The following is a 22,475-nucleotide window of genomic DNA, read 5'->3' as shown; positions in this document are numbered from 1 at the left end:
AAGGGGGCTGCTGGTGGGGACTCTGATGTGAAGGGGCTGCTGATGGGGACTCTCTGATGTGAAGGGGGCTGCTGATGGGGACTCTCTGATGGGGACACACTGATGTGAAGGGGGCTGCTGATGGGGACACACTGATATGAAGGGGGCTGCTGATGGGGGCTCTCGGATGGGGACACACTGATGTGAAGGGGGATGCTGATGGGGACTCTCTGATGGGGACACACTGATGTGAAGGGGGTTGCTGGTGGGGACTCTGATGTGAAGGGACTGCTGATGGGGACTCTCTGATGTGAAGGGGGCTGCTGATGGGGGCTCTCGGATGGGGACACACTGATGTGAAGGGGGCTGCTGATGGGGACTCTCTGATAGGGACACACTGATAGGAAGGGGGCTGCTGATAGGGACTCTGATAAGAAGGGGGGTGCTGGTGGGGACTCTGATGTGAAGGGGCTGCTGATGGGGACTCTCTGATGTGAAGGGGGCTGCTGATGGGGACTCTCTGATGGGGACACACTGATGTGAAGGGGGTTGCTGGTGGGGACTCTGATGTGAAGGGACTGCTGATGGGGACTCTCTGATGTGAAGGGGGCTGCTGATGGGGACTCTCTGATGGGGACACACTGATGTGAAGGGGGCTGCTGATGGGGACTCTCTGATGGGGACACACTGATAGGAAGGGGGCTGCTGATAGGGACTCTGATAAGAAGGGGGCTGCTGGTGGGGACTCTGATGTGAAGGGGCTGCTGATGGGGACTCTCTGATGTGAATGGGGCTGCTGATGGGGACTCTCTGATGGGGACACACTGATGTGAAGGGGGCTGCTGGTGGTGACTCTGATGTGAAGGGGGCTGCTGGTGGAGACTCTGATGTGAAGGGGGCTGCTGATGGGGACTCCCTGATGTGAAGGGGGCTGCTGATGGGGACTCTCTGATGGGGACTCCCTGATGTGAAGGGGGCTGCTGATGGGGACTCTCTGATGGGGACACACTGATGTGAAGGGGGCTGCTGATGGGGACTCTCTGATGGGGACACACTGATGGGAAGGGGGCTGCTGATGGGGACTCTGATGTGAAGGGGGCTGCTCGTGGGGACTCTGATGTGAAGGGGCTGCTGATGGGGACTCTCTGATGTGAAGGGGGCTGCTGATGGGGACTCTCTGATGGGGACACACTGATGTGAAGGGGGCTGCTGATGGGGACACACTGATGTGAAGGGGGCTGCTGATGGGGACTCTCTGATGGGGACTCTCTGATGGGGACACACTGATGGGAAGGGGGCTGCTGATGGGGACTCTGATGTGAAGGGGGCTGCTGGTGGGGACTCTGATGTGAAGGAACTGCTGATGGGGACTCTCTGATGTGAAGGGGGCTGCTGATGGGGACTCTCTGATGGGGACACACTGATGTGAAGGGGGCTGCTGATGGGGACTCTCTGATGGGGACACACTGATGTGAAGGGTGCTGCTGATGGGGACTCTCTGCTGGGGATACACTGATGTGAAGGGGCTGCTGATGGGGACTCTCTGATGGGCACACACTGATGGGAAGGGGGCTGCTGATGGAGACTCTCTGATGGGGACACTCTGATGTGAAGGGGGCTGCTGATGGGGACTCTCTGATGGGGACACACTGATAGGAAGGGGGCTGCTGATGGGGACTCTCTGATGGGGACACTCTGATGGGAAGGGGGCTGCTGTTGGGGACTCTGATGTGAAGGGGGCTGCTAGTGGGGACTCTCTGATGTAAAGGGGGCTGCTGATGGGGACTCTCTGATGGGGACACACTGATGTGAAGGGGGCTGCTGATGGGGACACACTGATGTGAAGGGGGCTGCTGGTGGTGACTCTGATGTGAAGGGGGCTGCTGGTGGGGGCTCTGATGTGAAGGGGGCTGCTAAAGGGGACTCTCTGATGTGAAGGGGGCTGCTGATGGGGACTCTCTGATGGGGACACACTGATGTGAAGGGGGCTGCTGATGGGGACTCTCTGATGGGGACACACTGATGTGAAGGGGGCTGCTGATGGGGACTCTCTGATGGGGACACACTGATGTGGAGGGGGCTGCTGATGGGGACTCTCTGATGGGGACACACTGATGTGAAGGGGGCTGCTGATGGGGACTCTGATGTGAAGGGGGCTGCTTGTGGGGACTCTCTGATGTATAGGGGGCTGCAGATGGGGCCTCTCTGATGGGGACACACTGATGTGAAGGGGCTGCTGATGGGGACACACTGATGTGAAGGGGGCTGCTGGTGGTGACTCTGATGTGAAGGGGGCTGCTGGTGGGGACTCTGATGTGAAGGGGGCTGCTGGTGGGGACTCTGATGTGAAAGGGGCTGCTGATGGGGACTCTCTGATGGGGACACACTGATGTGAAGGGGGCTGCTGATGGGGACTCTCTGATGGGGACACACTGATGTGAAGGGGGCTGCTGATGGGGACTCTCTGATGGGGACACACTGATGTGGAGGGGGCTGCTGATGGGGACTCTCTGATGGGGACACACTGATGTGAAGGGGGCTGCTGATGGGGACTCTGATGTGAAGGGGGCTGCTTGTGGGGACTCTCTGATGTATAGGGGGCTGCAGATGGGGCCTCTCTGATGGGGACACACTGATGTGAAGGGGCTGCTGATGGGGACACACTGATGTGAAGGGGGCTGCTGGTGGTGACTCTGATGTGAAGGGGGCTGCTGGTGGGGACTCTGATGTGAAGGGGGCTGCTGGTGGGGACTCTGATGTGAAAGGGGCTGCTGATGGGGACTCTCTGATATGAAGGGGGGTGCTGATGGGGACTCTCTGATGGGGACATACTGATGTGGTGGGGACTGCTGATGGGGACTCTCTGATGGGGACACACTGATGTGAAGGGGGCTGCTGGTGGGGACTCTGATGTGAAGGGGGCTGCTGGTGGGGACACTTATGTGAAGGGGGCTGCTGGTGGGGACTCTGATGTGATAGGGGCTGCTGGTGGGGACTCTGATGTGGAGGGACTGCTGATGGGGACTCTCTGATGTCAAGGGGACTGCTGATGGGGACTCTCTGATGGGGACACACTGATGTGAAGGGGACTGCTGATGGGGGCACACTGATGTGAAGGGGGCTGCTGATGGGGACTCTCTGATAGGGACACACTGATGTGAAGGGGGCTGCAGATGGGGACTCTCTGATTGGGATACACTGATGGGAAGGGGGCTGCTGATGGGGACTCTCTGATGGGGACACACTGATGTGGAGGGGGCTGCTGATGGGGACTCTCTGATGGGGACACACTGATGTGAAGGGGGCTGCTGATGGGGACTCTGATGTGAAGGGCGCTGCTTGTGGGGACTCTCTGATGTATAGGGGGCTGCAGATGGGGCCTCTCTGATGGGGACACACTGATGTGAAGGGGCTGCTGATGGGGACACACTGATGTGAAGGGGGCTGCTGGTGGTGACTCTGATGTGAAGGGGGCTGCTGGTGGGGACTCTGATGTGAAAGAAGCTGCTGATGGGGACTCTCTGCTATGAAGGGGGTTGCTGATGGGGACTCTCTGATGGGGACATACTGATGTGGTGGGGACTGCTGATGGGGACTCTCTGATGGGGACACACTGATGTGAAGGGGACTGCTGATGGGGGCACACTGATGTGAAGGGGGCTGCTGATGGGGACTCTCTGATAGGGACACACTGATGTGAAGGGGGCTGCTGATGGGGACTCTCTGATTGGGATACACTGATGGGAAAGGGGCTGCTGATGGGGACTCTGATGTGAAGGGACTGCTGATGGGGACTCTTAGATGTGAAGGGGGCTGCTGATGGGGACTCTCTGATGGGGACACACTGATGTGAAGGGGGCTGCTGATGGGGACTCTCTGATGTGAAGGGGGCTGATAATGGGGACACACTGATGTGAAGGGGGCTGCTGATGGGGGCACACTGATGTGAAAGGGGCTGCTGGCGGGGACTCTGATGTCAAGGGGGCTGCTGGTGGGGACTCTGCTGTCAAGGGGGCTGCTGGTGGGGACTCTGATGTGAAGGGGGCTGCTGATGGGGACTCTCTGATGGGGACACACTGATGTGAAGGGAGCTGCTGATAAGGACTCTGATGTGAAGGGGGCTGCTGATGGGGACTCTCTGATGTGAAAGGGGCTGCTGATGGGGACATTCTAATGTGAAGGGGGCTGCTGATGGGGACATTCTAATGTGAAGGGGGCTGCTGATGGGGACTCTCTGATGGGGACACACTGATGTGAAGGGGGCTGCTGATGGGGACTCTGACGTGAAGGGGGATGCTGATGGGGACTCTGATGTGAAGGGAGCTGCTGATGGGGACTCTCTGATGTGAAGGGGGCTGCTGGTGGGGACACTGATGTGAAGGGGGCTGCTGGTGGGGACTCTGATGTGAAGGGGCTGCTGATGGGGACTCTCTGATGTGAAGGGGGCTGCTGATGGGGACTCTCTGATGGGGACACACTGATGTGAAGGGGGCTGCTGATGGGGACACACTGATGTGAAGGGGGCTGCTGATGGGGACTCTCGGATGGGGACACACTGATGTGAAGGGGGCTGCCGATGGGGACACACTGATGTGAAGGGGGCTGCTGATGGGGACTCTCTGATGGGGACACACTGATGTGAAGGGGGCTGCCGATGGGGACACACTGATGTGAAGGGGGCTGCTGATGGGGACTCTCGGATGGGGATACACTTATGGGAAGGGGGCTGCTGATGGGGACTCTGATGTGAAGAGGGCTGCTGGTGGGGACTTTGATGTGAAGGGGGCTGCTGATGGGGACTCTGAAGTGAAGGGGGCTGCTGGTGGGGACTCTGATGTGAAGGGACTGCTGATGGGGACTCTCTATGAATGGAGCTGCTGATTTGGACTCTCTGATGTAAGGGGGAAGCTGATGGGGACTCTCGGATGGGGATACACTTATGGGAAGGGGGCTGCTGATGGGGACTCTGATGTGAAGAGGGCTGCTGGTGGGGACTTTGATGTGAAGGGGGCTGCTGGTGGTGACTCTGATGTGAAGGGGGCTGCTGGTGGGGACTCTGATGTGAAAGAAGCTGCTGATGGGGACTCTCTGCTATGAAGGGGGTTGCTGATGGGGACTCTCTGATGGGGACATACTGATGTGGTGGGGACTGCTGATGGGGACTCTCTGATGGGGACACACTGATGTGAAGGGGACTGCTGATGGGGGCACACTGATGTGAAGGGGGCTGCTGATGGGGACTCTCTGATAGGGACACACTGATGTGAAGGGGGCTGCTGATGGGGACTCTCTGATTGGGATACACTGATGGGAAAGGGGCTGCTGATGGGGACTCTGATGTGAAGGGACTGCTGATGGGGACTCTTAGATGTGAAGGGGGCTGCTGATGGGGACTCTCTGATGGGGACACACTGATGTGAAGGGGGCTGCTGATGGGGACTCTCTGATGTGAAGGGGGCTGATAATGGGGACACACTGATGTGAAGGGGGCTGCTGATGGGGGCACACTGATGTGAAAGGGGCTGCTGGCGGGGACTCTGATGTCAAGGGGGCTGCTGGTGGGGACTCTGCTGTCAAGGGGGCTGCTGGTGGGGACTCTGATGTGAAGGGGGCTGCTGATGGGGACTCTCTGATGGGGACACACTGATGTGAAGGGAGCTGCTGATAAGGACTCTGATGTGAAGGGGGCTGCTGATGGGGACTCTCTGATGTGAAAGGGGCTGCTGATGGGGACATTCTAATGTGAAGGGGGCTGCTGATGGGGACATTCTAATGTGAAGGGGGCTGCTGATGGGGACTCTCTGATGGGGACACACTGATGTGAAGGGGGCTGCTGATGGGGACTCTGACGTGAAGGGGGATGCTGATGGGGACTCTGATGTGAAGGGAGCTGCTGATGGGGACTCTCTGATGTGAAGGGGGCTGCTGGTGGGGACACTGATGTGAAGGGGGCTGCTGGTGGGGACTCTGATGTGAAGGGGCTGCTGATGGGGACTCTCTGATGTGAAGGGGGCTGCTGATGGGGACTCTCTGATGGGGACACACTGATGTGAAGGGGGCTGCTGATGGGGACACACTGATGTGAAGGGGGCTGCTGATGGGGACTCTCGGATGGGGACACACTGATGTGAAGGGGGCTGCCGATGGGGACACACTGATGTGAAGGGGGCTGCTGATGGGGACTCTCTGATGGGGACACACTGATGTGAAGGGGGCTGCCGATGGGGACACACTGATGTGAAGGGGGCTGCTGATGGGGACTCTCGGATGGGGATACACTTATGGGAAGGGGGCTGCTGATGGGGACTCTGATGTGAAGAGGGCTGCTGGTGGGGACTTTGATGTGAAGGGGGCTGCTGATGGGGACTCTGAAGTGAAGGGAGCTGCTGGTGGGGACTCTGATGTGAAGGGACTGCTGATGGGGACTCTCTATGAATGGAGCTGCTGATTTGGACTCTCTGATGTAAGGGGGAAGCTGTTGGGGACACACTGATATAAGGGGGACGCTGTTGGGGACACTCAAAATTAAAGAGGGCCGTTCATGATGAAGTCCAGGGCCAAAATTTTGTATCAGTCCAGCCCTGATGCTGTGGCTGGATAGCACAGGCAACATCACTAAACAAAGGAAATGATGCCCTGCCTGTGAAATGACCACACCCACCTTTGCCTGTGGACACATATGCTGCTGGACCCCTCACAGTGCCATGGGAACGTCTGCTTCTCCTTGTTGTCCTCCCAGACATGATGGGGGTGGGGGGCTTATTAACACAATGTAATATACAGTATATCACAAAAGTGAGTACACCCCTCACATTTTTGTAAATATTTTATTCTATCTTTTCATGTGACAACATTGAAGAAATGACACTTCTGCTGGTGGGGGCTCTGATGTGAAGGAGGCTGCTGACGGGGACTCTCTGATGTGAAGGGGGCTGCTGATGGGGACTCTCTGATGGGGACACACTGATGTGAAGGGGGCTGCTGATGGGGACTCTCTGATGGGGACACACTGATGTGAAGGGGGCTGCTGATGGGTACTCTGATGTGAAGGGGGCTGCTGATGGGGACTCTGATGTGAAGGGGGCTGCTGATGGGGACTCTCTGATGTGAAAGGGGCTGCTGGTGGGGACTCTCTGATGTGAAGGGGGCTGCTGGTGGGGACTCTCTGATGTGAAGGGGGCTGCTGGTGGGGACTCTCAGATGTGAAGGGGGATGCTGATGGGGACTCTGTGATGGGGACACACTGATGTGAAGGAGGCTGCTGATGTGGACACTCTGATGGGGACACACTGATGTGTAGGGGGCTGCTGATGTGGACTCTCTGATGGGGACACACTGATGATAAGGGGGCTGCTGATGGGGACTCTGATGTGAAGAGGGCTGCTGGTGGGGACTCTGATGTGAAGGGGGCTGCTGGTGGGGACTCTGATGTGAAGGGGGCTGCTGGTGGGGACTCTGATGTGAAGGGACTGCTGATGGGGACTCTCTGATGGGGACTCTCTGATGTGAAGGGGGTTGCTGATTGGGACTCTCTGTGAAGGGAGCTGCTGATTGGGACTCTCTGATGTAAGGGGGGCTCTGTTGGGGACACACTGATGTAAGGGGGACGCTGTTGGGGACACTCAAAATTAAAGTGGGCCGGTCATGATGAAGTCCAGGGCCAAATTTTTGTCCCAGTCCAGCCCTGATGCTGTGGCTGGATAGCACAGGCAACATCACTAAACAGAGGAAATGATGCCCTGCCTGAGAAATGACCACACCCACCTTTGCCTGTGGACACATATGCTGCTGGACCCCTCACAGTGCTATGGGAATGTCTGCCTCTCCTTGTTGTCCTCCCAGACATGATGGGGTGGGGGGGCTTATTAACACAATGTAATATACAGTCTATCCCAAAAGTGAGTACACCCCTCATATTTTTGTAAATATTTTATTCTATCTTTTCATGTGACAACACTGAAGAAATGACACTTTGCTACAATGTAAAGTAGTGAGTGTACAGCTTGTATAACACTATAAATTTGCTGTCCCCTCAAAATAACTCAACACACAGCCATTAATGTCTAAACCGCTGGCAACAAAAGTGAGTACACCCCAAAGTGAAAATGTCCAAATTGGGCCCAAAGTGTCAATATTTTGTGTGGCCACCATTATTTTCCAGCACTGCCTTAACCCTCTTGGGCATGGAGTTCACCAGAGCTTCATAGGTTGCCACGGGAGTCCTCTTCCACTCCTCCATGACCACATCATACCTATATAGATCGCTGCAGTTACTATTAATAAAAAAAAAAAATAATAATAAAAATGCCATAAAACTATTCCCTATTTTGTAGACATTTTAACTTTTGCACAAACCAATCAATATTCGCTTGTTGCGATTTTTTTTTTTCTTTACAAAAAATATGTAGAAGAATACATATCGGCCTAAACTGAGGAAAAAAATATTTTTTATACATATATATTTTTGAAGGATATTTATTATAGCAAAAAGTAAAAAATATTGCGTTTTTTTTTTCTAAATTGTAGCTCTTTCTTTGTTTATAGCGCAAAAATTAAAAACCGCAGAGGTGATCAAATACCACCAAAACAAAGCTCTATTTGTGGGAAAAAAAGGACGTCAATTTTGTTTGGGTGCAATGTCGCATGACCGCACAATTGTCAGTTAAAGCGAAGCAGTGCTGAATCGCAAACAGTGCTCTGGTCAGGAAGTGGGTAAAATCTCCCGGGGCTGAAGCGGTTAAACCTCATTTTGAACATAGTTGCCCAATTAAACAATGCATTGAGGTCAGCTTGTAAGTTGGAGACATCCTGTAAGGACTTTAGTCCACTGCACTGTTTGGTGTCATCTGCAAACACTGAAAGACTTTTAATCCTAGACCCTATATCATTTTAAGATAAATTACACCACCATAGTAAAACTTGGATTGTTGCTAACATCCCTATAGTTAAAACAAGAGAAAAGGGGTACCCCCGGTACATGGGGACTTTACCATTGGATTAACATGACAAAACATACATGAGTCACTTTTTATTATGTTTGGTCCTGTTAATCCAATGGTGATGTATGCACCAATGTTTTTATCTGTGTAATTAATAAAACCTCATATTTTTATGTATGATGTAATACTTTGAGTTTGCCGTAAAGTCTCAATGTACCGGGCGGGAACCCCTTTTCTCTATATCATTTTTAAAGATATTAAAAAGTAAGGGTCCCAAAACTGAACCTTGGGCTACACCACTAATAAACTCAGACCATTCAGAGTAATGCCACGTACACGCGGTCGGATTTTCCGATGGACATTGTCCGATCGGAGCGTGTTGTCGGAAATTCCGACCGTGTGTGGGCGCCATCGGACATTTTCCATCGGATTTTCCGACACACAAAGTTGGACAGCAGGAGATAAAATTTTCCGACAACAAAATCCGATCGCGTCAATTCCGACCGTGTGTGGCCTGTTCCGACGCACAAAGTGCCACGCATGCTCAGAAGAAATTCCGACACGGGACAGCTCGTTCTGGTAAACTTAGCGTTCGCAATGGATACAGCACTTTCGTCACGCTGCAATGTTAAAAATGGTTTAATACAGCGCACTCTCTTCTTCTTTATAATGTGACAAGAATTAAGTCGTTTTGCTGCTCATATTCACACACACTTCTCACAAACTTTTATTTGTGTTTTTTTAGTGGGATTCCCTCAATATATTGTTATTAGTTGTCACATCTGACAGTTTTATATTTTTTATGTTTTTTTTTTGTTTTGTTTTTAAGCCTTTTTTTTTCTTTAATGTTTGGATTTTTTCCAAGGCTGATCTTTGTTCAATATTATTTTTATTTTTACTCCAGAATATTTTTGTGTGTGTTTTGTGTGTCAAGTTACCCCAACACCATTGATATCTTTTATTATTTAATCTCCAGGAGATTTTTTGTTGTTGGTGACCCTTGTTCATTTCACATTGTATATTAGAAATGTACCTGAATCCTCACAAACAAACTGTCATTTTTGAAGTAAAACACATAGGAGAGTATAATTCAAAACAAAAATCCTTTATTAAGGGATCAGAACCAAACAAAGAGGAAGGCAACACTGGATCAACAGCAGAAATTAGTGAAGCCTGGGACCCCCACGGCAGACATCAATTCTTAAACATCAAAATTGGTGGCCTGAGGAGTCCATATATAAGGGAGGGCAGTCTGGTCCGGGATTCACAGAGACTCGGATAGCAGCAGATGACATCTGTGTCCCCAGGCTGTGGTACCACAAGAGGCTGCATCTTTTGGCCGACCAGACTGGATCCAGGGCAATCACTGTCTTGTCTTCCTTCCACACTTCCTTCCGGGCTGTGGCTGTGCTGTTGGAGATGTGGCAGGAGGAGGAGTAGGACCTGGAGGAGGAGGAGGAGGAGGACTGGGAGGACCTGGAGGAGGACTGGGAGGACCTGGAGGAGAGGGAGGAGGAGGAGGAGGACCTGCAGGAGGAGGAGGAGGACCATCCCAAAGCTGTGTGTGAGGTGTAATTTGGCCACTCACACCTTTCTCCAGAGCCTCTGATATGAGGGCCTGACACATGGCTTTTTGGCCCTCCTCCATTCTCTGCATTTTATATGCGATGAATGCAGCAATGTTCTCCTGCCTTGTCTGTGGTGCTCCCAGGACCTCTGTAGCCCTCCAAAAGAATCTGATAGCCGCCTCCTCTAGGGCACTCATCCTACTGCCACTTTCTGTTTTCAGGGGGGGTGGAGGGACCTGCAGATCAGCCAGCCGGCTCGGCCCGGCCACCTACTGGCTGAGACTTCCCTGTGTATGAAAAAAGGACATAGTTGTAATGTTTTGCATCATCAATCACAATCATAAATTAGTACTCCCAACTAACATATAGTTCACATCATTGATTGGACAAGCAGAAATATTTAGAGGAATGCTATACCTGGCTCAATCTGGGCTCCTCCACATATGGCCTGGAAGGCCCAGGTTGGGCGTCAGAAGCCTCAGCCGGGGGGGAAGGAAGCGTGGAAGGAAGACTGGAGAAGGATGGCCTGGGTTCAGTCTGGCCTGCCAGAAAATGCAGCCTGTCGTAGTACAACATCCTGGGGACATAGATGTCATCTGCTGCTCCGGATCTCTGTGAATCCAGGACTTTCTTGCGCTCCCTCAGATATGTGCTCCTCAGGCCACCAATTAATATCTTTAAATAGGTGATGTCTGCCATGGGGATCACCTGCTTCACAATTTCACACAATTGCTCCAGTGCTGCCTTCCTCTTTGCTTGGTTCTTGAAATGGGGGTGGGTAATCTCCCACAGACAGGGCAGCTCCCTTAGCATATCAATGAATAGTGACATGAAGTCAGTATCTCTCATTAAGATATCCATGTTCACTGCAAGACACAACACAAGACAAAGCCTAATGTCAGACCAAACTCTCCTAATCTTGTTACAATATAGGCCTCAATCTAGAAGCAGTATAGGCCCAAGTTTGTCTCTTACCTTCGTTCTTACGATCGGCGCGTCCAATGCTCCTTCCTCCTCTCACAGATCGTACGTAATACGCACGCGTGTTACGCTTTATACACACTGCGCATGCGTGTAACTCCGCCCGCCCCTGACGTTCTTTCTAGTCTATTCCCCGCCCCTTTTCGTTCGGCGCAGTGGGGGAAGAGCATGATGGCGGAGTTACAACAGGTGCGTGATAATTCTAACAATGAGGAGGAGGAGGAGGAAAGCCCGGATCCAGGCACGTTCCGATCCAGAAGGAGACATTTTAAGGCCACAAATATGTCGTTTGGGGAGATGTTGGAGATGGTAGACATCATGAGGAAGTCCAACTATGACGGAAAATATGGGCCTTACCCCAATCCGAACATCCGAAAGGCCAAAATCATTGGTAAAGTGGTCAGGAGTCTTGAGCGGAATTTCGGGGTATGAAGGTCTAAAGATCAGCTCAGGAAGCGGTGGTTGGACCTGAAGTTGAGAGAGCCAGAGCAGTACCGAAAGATCCGGAGAGTGCTGCAAAAAAGTAAGTAGTTGTGCTGTGTTCATATTCTTTCTGTCTTTATTCCGTTCGTTCTGCTCCATATGCTTTTAGTAATTGTAACGTTTAAAAAGGTCAACTTTAATGTTCATGGGCCCATTATTCGTTCGTATCAAACATTTTTCTTTCGGCCTCTAGAACACCATTGTTTAGGCCATATGCATTTTCCCACATTTTTTTTGGGCCTACTTGGATGCCAAATATTTTTTTGTGTAGATGGGTTTGTTACTAGAATGAAATGCAAACTAGATTGTGTGTAAGGAGAGGATACTGAGCAGCTGTTTTCACATCTGGACACTGGAGCACTAGTGTGGGACACAAGAACACCATTTTTATTAGGGGGGGCACACAGGTGCTCCAGTGTATACTATAGGGGGTGCTACATCTGTGAAGCTTGTACTAAACAGGTAAAGTATTGCAGCTTGACAAAGGACAATAAAAAAAAGACATCTTTGAACTCGGCTAAAATAGAAAATTGTACCCCCACTTCCAAGCAATGTTTCCTATTTCTATAGTTCTGCCATCAAATATCTGTGTGCTAATTATACCATTTTTGTTTTACATAGGGGAGAAAAGACTCAGAGGACACTCCTCATCCCAGGAGACCAGAGACCCCCCCCCTGGAAGAAGGGGAAATACCAACCCAAGAAGAAGAGCAGGAGGAAGAAGAAGATGTGGTGGGGATTGGCACCACAACAGGTGAGTGTCTGCGACCACAGGCTCAGGTAAAAGAGATGGATGGTGGCAGATTTTTGAGACCTGTTTTTTTTGTTCTTTATCTCTTTTTAGGTGATCGTGATCCAGAACGCTTTACATCTGAAAGTGCCCAGATACTGATCGGGGAGATCGTGGGGTGTAATCTCCAATTGCAAAACATCCAGCAACAAATCAGTGATGTTATTAAAAAAAATAATAACATCATTGATGTTTTGGGGCGAATTTAAACCCCACAAAATCACCTGTTTTATCTTACAAAAAGTTTTACAATGTTTAGAAAAGCCAAATTTGGAGGATGCACACAGTGTGCCAACATGTGCTATCTGCCATCACGGGAGATCAATGGACGCGTTTTGGGGGTGCAACCCCTTCCTCAATTATAAAGTAGCGTTGAGGAAGGGCTTGCTCCCCCAAAACACGTCCCTTGATCCCCCCTGATGGCAGATAGCACATGTTGACATTGGGAAATTTATGTGCATCTTCCAAATTTGGCTTTTCCAGGGGTGATTTCCCCCCATCTGAACGCTATATCAAACCCAGTTCCTAAATACTGATGTCTGATATAGCCTTCAGGTTTTACCTAATGTGAACTTTGTAAGTTCAAGTTTTTTGGCTTTCTTGTTGGTTTTACACAGGCCTGTTTTATCTGAAATGGATATTTCGATTTTTGATAATGCCCCCCCAAAAATTGTTATACAACAAACATGTTGTTTTGTTTTAAAAACCTTTGGTAAATGCACATGTGATTGTGCAGGTATAAAAAAGTGCCTTACTCAAGAATGTGTGGATTATTGTCTCAACACTACAACACTTTTGGGGTGATGTAATTGCTGTTTTATGCAAAAATGGGGGTTATTTCCTAAGGGCAAATACACTTTGCACTACAAGTGCAAGTTCAGTGCAGTTGCAAGTGCACTTGTAGTGAAATGTGTTTTTGCATTTAGGAAGTACCAGCCAACACTATTCTTTATAAGGTTACCCAATCACGACATTTTCTGCACTCAACACATTTCTGTCAGGGTCAGCTCAAACAAACACAAGCAGTAAATGTCCACCAAGAATTGCTTTTGTTTTTTTTTTATTTGAAAAAGGTGTCACAGATTGTCTGGCATATTGATAGCCCCCCTACCCGCAAAGAACTCCTGGTATCGTAACCGGACATCACGGGCACTCAGGGAGGGCAAGCCAGGACGGCCGCTTTCAAGCGCCGTCATTGTTGATGTATTTGGTATTCCGGCCTCAGGCCCAACTGAGCCAGCATAGTTGGCTGAATGTTTTCTTAAAAAATTATGGAGAACACAGCACGCCAGTATAATATGGTTCAGTTTATACTCCGCCATATGGATGGGTGTCAGAAATAGTCGGAACCGGCTGGCCAGGATTCCAAATGTGTTCTCCACCACTCTTCGGGCTCTGGCCAGCCGGTAATTAAAAACCCTCTGTTCCGGGGTGAGGGTCCTCATCGGGAATGGCCGCATCAGGTGGTCCCCCAGCGCAAACGCTTCATCAGCAACGAACACAAATGGGAGACCTTCAACATTGTCCTCTGGAGGTGGCAAGTCCAAGCTGCCATTCTGGAGACGCCTGTAGAACTCCGCCTGGGCGATCACTCCACCATCGGACATCCGGCCATTCTTCCCCACGTCCACATACAAGAAGTCGTAATTAGCCGACACCACCGCCAACATCACTATACTATTAAACCCCTTGTAATTATAATAGTACGACCCCAAGTTGGGTGGTGGGACGATGTGGACGTGTTTCCTATCAATTGCCCCTCCGCAGTTAGGAAAGTCCCACCGCTGGGCAAAGTGGGAGGCCACAGTCTGCCATTCCTGTGGCGTGGAAGGAAACTGTTGAGGAAAAAACAATAAACATTACTATTTTTTCACAGAAACATGGCAAGCAGATTAGACACAAACATTATGGGTCAATCTCCAGATAGCATTTACTAAGGGGAATTTTACAACAACAAAGTATAAGGTACACCTATCATATTCCCCCTCCCCCCCTCTCATGGTCCATTTCTAACATTATAGGGGGGGGAACTCTTGGACAGGTAACCCTCTTCACTTCATTGAGAGATGAATGCCTAAATACAGGGTATTACTTGGAACAGCCCCTCCTTAGTTACACTATTGGCAGACCACTGGACAGGTAAGAAGTGTCATAATACAAAGATATAAATACACACTGTACACATTTGAGGACATTTGAACATTCTGCTATTACCTATCAAGATAATAATAGGATACAAGAACTTTAAACAGTACCATTGGAAAGTAGACAGGCAGGCCCTTGCACTACATGCTTTGGGGAATTCATCCATAAATCTGACCAGTAAAGAGATGGGTATAGTGTGTATGGGTTTGGCAAAGTCAGCAGATAGATGATTGAGGATAATGAATTGGGATCAGCTGACTTAGCAGTTGGGGGGGGGGAGGGTTACAAAAAATTTGGGGACACCACCAAAAAAAGCCTCTGGCCCTCTGCCTGAATTTAAATCAAAAATAACATTTCCAAACATTTTAGGGGGTGTTTGGGGTAAAGCACTACTATGGAGCTGATAAAATACATTGTTAAGTGACTACATGAGGTGAATATAGGCCAGGAGACACCATGCTGGGGAGGTTATTGAAGGGCAATTATGTATGAAGGACCTAAAATAATAATGACATAAAAATCCAGCATGCATCAGGACAAAGGGGACATTCACAGCATATTACAATCATGGTAATTAGGGAATGAGGAAAGAAATACAATATATTATCAAACATTCAATACAATAAAATGTGATATAAAAGGATAAAAATCTTACCTTCATATACTCCTTCTGCAGGACCTGGATGATGGCAGAACAGGTCTCTGGGATAATGATCCCCAGAGCCTGGGGGGAGATGCCTGTCGAGAACTTCAAGTCCTGCAGACTTCTCCCTGTGGCCAAATACCGCAAGGTAGCGACCAACCTCTGCTCCGGAGTGATGGCTTGCCTCATGCAGGTATCCTGCCTGCTGATATAGGGGGTCAGCGAAGCCAACAAACGGTGAAACACGGGGTCCGTCATCCTGAGAAAGTTCCTGAAATCATCAGGATTATTCTCACGGATCTCACGGAGCAAAGGCATATGACAGAACTGGTCACGCTGAAGCAACCAATTCTTGGTCCATGAACTCCTCCCCACCCTGTTCATGGACTGGACTTGTGTCAAGGTCAGGACCCCAACACCAAGCCCCCGCACAGCACGAACTCTACGAGGAGTACGCATACGAAACATGGCTAGAAAACGGTCGGCTGCTCAGAACGAAGTAACAGAACGCACTGAAGAACAGCAAGGCCTGTGAAGAGCGACCTGAAAAACAGCAACGAGCAGGCAAGATCACACAGAAAACTCCGATACGAACTGACTGCACGCACTGAAGAGCAGATACAAACCCACAAGCACAAACTGAACGTCAGAAAACGATCTGAAAGCCACGAGTCTGAAAAAGCGCGAATCGTCTCTCACCAAACTTTTACTAACACGAGATTAGCAAAAGGAGCCCAAAGGGTGCCGCGCTTGGTTCTGAACCGGCCTTTTCTAGTCTCGTCGTACGTGGTGTACGTCACCGCGTTGTTGTCGATCGGAAATTCCGACAACTTTGTGCGACCGTGTGTAGGCAAAACAAGTTTGAGCCAACATCCGTCGGAAAAAATCCTAGGATTTTGTTGTCGGAATGTCCGAACAAAGTCCGACCGTGTGTACGCCCTATTAGAATCATTAACCACTACTCTCTGAATTCTGTGTTTTAGCCAGTTTTCTATCCATTTACAAATGGATCTTTCCAAGCCTGTAGACTTTACCTTACACATGAGCCGTGTGTGGGGAACTGTGTCAAACGCTTTTGCAAAATCCAAGTATACTACATCCACCGCCACCTCCCTGTCTAAGGTTTTACTTACCTCCTCATAAAAAGAGGTTTGTTTGACAACTTCTGTCTTTCATGAATCCATGCTGTCTGTTGCTTAAAATATTTTTTTTTTCAGCAAGGACTCATCTATGTGGTCTTTTATTAAACTCTGCAGTATTTTCTCAACTATAGAAGTTAAACTAACAGGTCTATAGTTACTTGGTAAAGACTTTGATCCTTTTTAAATATAGGCACCACATTGGTCCTAAGCCAATCCAGTGGTACTATTCCAGTCATTAAAGAATCCCTAAAAATTTGAAACAATGGCTTTGAAACGACAGAGCTCAATTCATTTAGGATCCTTGGGTGGATGCCATCTGGTCCGGGTGCCTTAGCCACCTTTATTCTGTCAAAATATTTCTGGACCATATTACTTTTGAACCACTGTGGATCATTTTGGGCTGTGTAAATATCATCCCCATTATGTACATGAGCTCCCCCATGCTCCTAGGTAGCTGGAGCTGAAGAAAGTATTTAATAATTTTGCCTTCTCTTTGTCCCCGGTCACCCACTCCAGATTATTTTGCAAAGGGCCTACATGCTTAGACCTGACCATTTTACTATTAATATATTTGAAGATTTTTTGCAATCTGTCGTTCGTTTTGAATTTTTGCAGCCTTGCTTTCCTTTATACATATTCTGTTATATTCTTTGTAACATTTAAAGAATTATCATTTTCCTTCATTTTTATATTTTTTAAAAGCTATTTTCTTATTATTTATAGGTTTTTTAACTTTGGCCATGAGCCACGTAGGTTTTTTTTTTTAGATTTTTAATCTTATTGCCCATGCAAATATATTTTGCAGTGTGTTCACATACAGTCTTTTTGAAGAATTCCCAATTCTGTTCTGTGTTCATTGATGTCAATATTCCCTCCCAGTCTAATGCCCCGTACACACGGTCGGACTTTGTTCGGACATTCCGACAACAAAATCCTAGGATTTTTTCTGATGGATGTTGGCTCAAACTTGTCTTGCATACACACGGTCACACAAAGTTGTCGGAAAATCCGATCGTTCTGAACGCGGTGACGTAAAACACGTACGTCGGGACTATAAACGGGGCAGTGGCCAATAGCTTTCATCTCTTTATTTATTCTGAGCATGCGTGGCACTTTGTGCTTTGGATTTGTGTACAGACGATCGGAATTTCCGAAAACGGATTTTGTTGTCGGAAAATTTTATCTCCTGCTCTCCAACTTTGTGTCGGAAAATCCGATGGAAAATGTCCGATGGAGCCCACACACGGTCGGAATTTCCGACAACACGCTCCGATCGGACATTTTCCATCGGAAAATCCGACCGTGTGTACAGGGCATTAGTCTTGGAGAGCAGCCCTCATCCTTGGAAGATTTGCTCTCTTAAAGTTAAGTGTATTTATATTTCCAGTATGAGCTTGTTGCTTACAGCTACTATTAAATGAAATCATGTTATGGTCACTGCTACTCAGATGTTATTTTATATGAGTATAGGTAATAAGCTCTGCATAATAAGACACAAAAGGGGCGCCAGACTAAGTGCAGCATTAGGAGTAAGTTTTAATGATTAAAAACAAATTGGCAACTCACAAGATGGTGGTAAATCACAGGCATTAGGATGTAACATGCTCTGCATAGTTTGAGATTACCAGGTCAAGCAGAGCATCATTCCTAGTTGGGCCTCAATAAACTGGACCATAAAATTGTCTTGCCATAGCTTTTTACATTTTTGCCCTTTAACTGTTCCAGCAGTGCCATTACTCCAGTCAATTTCTAGGTAGTTAAAATCCCCCATTATTATCACTGTCCCAGCCCTTGTAGCCCTTTCTATCTGTGCAAGGAGCTGAGTCTCCATCTCCTCATTAACACTGGGAGGTCTATCTATAACAAACTCCAAGCCTTTATGGCACATAGCCTTTGTGGTACGTACACTCATAATGCTTCAGACTCATCACACTATCCAGCAACTAGGTCCTCTTTCACACTTGCTTTGAGATTCCTTCTCACATAGAGACAGACACCACCACCCCTTCGATTTACCCTGTCTTTCCAAAAGAGAGCATAGCCAGGAATATTATTAGCCCAGTCATGTGAAGAATGAAGCCATGATTCAGCAATACCAATTAAAGCGGAGGTCCGACCACCACTGCAAAAATTAAAAGCCAGTAGCTGCACATACTGCAGCTGCTAACTTTTAGTAATCGGACACTTACCTGTCCTGAAGTCCAGCGATATCGGCACCGCAGCTGATGTTTCCATCAGCTGTCTGGTGCATGCCGCCTCAATTGCGAGTAAGGGAACCCATCAGTTAAGCCTTACGGCTTCACGCCGGGAACCCTACTGCGCATGCGCGAGGCTCCTCTCCTCTCTCCTACTGGCCCAGCGGCCGGGGAAGGAGGGGGTAGGAGGAGGGAGCCCGGGCGGTGACATCAATACCTGCGGGTGAGGCTCACGGAAGTGGGAAAAGGATACCTGTGAAAGACAGGTATCCTGTCCCCCCTCCCCCTCCGAAAGGTGCCAAATGTGGCACCGGAGTGGGGGAGGAGTACAACAAGTGGAAGTTCCACTTTTGGGTGGAAATCCGCTTTAAATCATAGTTCTCCTTGTGTACCAGTGCATCCAACTCACCTATTTTGCTTGGCACACTATTTTGCTTGGTATAAATAGTTAAATCTGCACAATATGATATTGAAACTTTACAATAAGACCTCAACAATTTACAGAGGTGGGCAGCTATATGGCAAATTAGGTTTAATATTGATAAATGTAAAGTAATGCACTTGGGAGCTAAAAATATTAATTCAAACTACATGCTAGGGGGAGAACCCCTGGGGAAATCAAGGATGGAAAAGGATCTGAGGGTCCTAGTTGATGACAAACTCAACAAACTCATGCATTAAAAAGGGGATTTACTCAAGAGATAAATCTATAGTGCTACCACTTTAAAAAACTCTGGTACGGCCACATCTTGAGTGTGCTATCCAGTTCTGGTCACTAGTCCTCAGGAAGAATATACTGGAACTGGAGAGAGTCCAGAAAAGGGCAACAAATCTAAGAAGGGGATGAACGATATTCCCTGGAGAAAAGACTCTTAAAGAGATTGTAAGCCTCCATTTTCAAGTTGTACCTATAGGTAAGCCTATAATGAGGCTTACCTATAGGTACAGTAAATATCTCCTAAACGTGCGCCATTTAAGAGATATTTACTTTGCACTGTGCCGATGATGTCATCAGTGCATGACCAGAGGGCCGTTTCTTCACTAGCAAGTGCCGTGACTGACGGCCCTGGCCAGTCACAGAGTCTGTGGCCCCGAAAGGAAGAGGTGCGAACATTGATGCGGCCTGCAGCCGGGACAGCGCAGGCTTTGTTTGCAGGTAAGTGTCACATAATGTGCTAGTATGCAATGCATACTAGCACATTGCGCTTTTACTTTGCAGGGAACAACAAAGGAAGTAAAACCCACAGGGTTTACTTCCTCTTTAATGGCTTGATGATTGCACTGCCTCCTAACAGTTTGGTCATGAGACTGCACTCAAGTTCATCTTTTTTATTCTGGCCGCCTAGGCCTCCACTCTCTCCTGTCTTTTTCTTTCTTTTTTTCTTTATATTTTCTTTTTATGTTACCTTGCACTCAATCTTTTAAGTGCACTTAATGTTTTATTATACCTACACACATGACATCTAACCTCATTTTTGGAACTGTTTCGCTGTTATTATGTATGGCTTTTTCCTTTTTACATGATGTTACTTGCTGAGAGTGCATCCTTCTATTGCTATGTTTTGATGTAAAACAATAAATATATATTTGTCTCTAAAATTGTGCACGCTCATGGAATGGCAACAAACTGTGGTACTTAAAAATCTCCATAGGCGACGTTTTAAATGCAATTACAGGTTACCTGTTTAGAGTTACAGAGGAGGTCTAGCGCTAGAATTATTGTTCTCGCTAGAACGTTTGCAGCGATACCTCACATGTGTGGTGCGAACACCATTTACATATGCCATTTATGCGCTTACAAATTTAAACCATTTACAAATTTAAAGCGCCCTCATCCCTCCGTGCTCATGCGCAGAAGTAAGTCGGCACGCAAGCACAGAGGGATGGAGGCGGTTTAAAGAAAAAAAAAAATCTTATTTATTTTACTTTTGATTTTTGATTTTTACACTGTCCATTAATTTTTTTATCACTTTTATGCCTATTAAAAGGAATGTAGAATGTCAAAAGATCTTTTGCTTTAAAAAAAAAGTTATTTACTTCCAGCCTGGACCGGAAGGGACATCACGACGTCGCTCCGGTCCTCCAAGGCCATTGAGGTGATCAAAGAGTATCTACTCTTTGATCGCCTATGGGAGCAGCTGGCCGCACCGTCGGATCATTTCTCGGTGAACCGACAGAAACAGTAAGCCTGAGAAACACGGGCAAGCGGGAGGGGGGGGTGTCCCCTCCCGCCGCTTTGGCAAGCGTTCCAGCAGCTCATTATGGACCGCTTTCATGAAAAAGCCAGCCGCCGGTTGCAAAAAATGATACCAGGGTTATGGCTGATATCTTCAGCCATAATCCCGGTAAATCACTTGTAAACTGCAATGTATGTACATATGGTTATACTTACCTGCTAAGTGCAACAATGTAGCAATATTGCATAGAACAGTCCATTAACTACTCTTTGGCAGTCCCCCTCTGGCGCTGTCTGCTCCTCCTTCCTCCGGATGCCTCCTCATCGATTTGAAGAAAACTGAAAAGTTTACTTCAAACATGAATGGCTGCCTGAAGCAATCATTTGCATTTATGGAAGTGCTGCAGATCCAAGATACCCAAGAGTTGTTGGATCATGCTACTATATCCACAGGGCATGCAAATGACAGCCACTGTCTGCTAGCATTAGGATTGATACTTTTTTTTTACCTTTAAATCAACAGAAAATCAAACAGGACGGATGGGGCAGTGTTACAGCATGTGTAGATTTAAGCTGGCCATACACTGTTATGCCCCGTACACACGGTCGGACATTGATCGGACATTCCGACAACAAAATCCTAGGATTTTTTCCGACGGATGTTGGCTCAAACTTGTCTTGCATACACACGGTCACACAAAGTTGTCGGAAAATCCGATCATTCTGAACGCGGTGATGTAAAACACGTACGTCGGGACTATAAACGGGGCAGTAGCCAATAGCTTTCATCTCTTTATTTATTCTGAGCATGCGTGGCACTTTGTGCGTCGGATTTGTGTACACACGATCGGAAATTCCAACGGATTTTGTTGTCGGAAAATTTTATAGCCTGCTCTCAAACTTTGTGTGTCGGAAAATCCGATGGAAAATGTGTGATGTGTGATGGAGCCTACACACGGTCGGAATTTCCCACAACAAGGTCCTATCACACATTTTCCGTTGGAAAATCTGACCGTGTGTACGGGGCATTAGATTGTTTTTGTTAAGCCTGCGGCTTCTTGCTGCTTCAACAAAAAAATCCTTTGTCCATTCTTTACAGTGTGGATAAATGAATCCCGTTGCTGAACTATTCTATTCTTTATTTTTTGGATGTATTAGGTTACATTCACATCGTGATTAAGGCTAGTGCAAATTGTAGCATACAATATGGCAACAATGATAATGCGGAATTCCTTGAACAAGTAATATTACTATTAGTGCGGCAGAATTTTGTTTATTTTGTTGAGTTCATTGCACAGTGTGTCTCCTCTTTTGCACATGCCAGCGCGTTTTCTAATACCTATGATAATTACCTGCGGTGATCGTTGCTGGACGCACTTTTGAAAGCCTGTGTGAAAGGGCCAAAACAACCAAGCCAAAATTATATGCAGATAT

General features: G+C 48.1%; 1 protein-coding gene across 1 annotated transcript in view; it reads right to left on the bottom strand.

Moving 5' to 3' along the window:
- The window catches only part of TNKS1BP1 (tankyrase 1 binding protein 1), a 164,283-nt gene that overhangs the window by 41,560 nt on the left and 100,248 nt on the right, over positions 1-22,475 (bottom strand). The window lies entirely within an intron of this gene.

The sequence above is a fragment of the Aquarana catesbeiana genome, linkage group LG08, assembly GCF_042186555.1.
Source record: "Aquarana catesbeiana isolate 2022-GZ linkage group LG08, ASM4218655v1, whole genome shotgun sequence".
NCBI lineage: Eukaryota > Metazoa > Chordata > Amphibia > Anura > Ranidae > Aquarana > Aquarana catesbeiana.
This window is presented reverse-complemented; position numbering and strand designations above follow the sequence as displayed.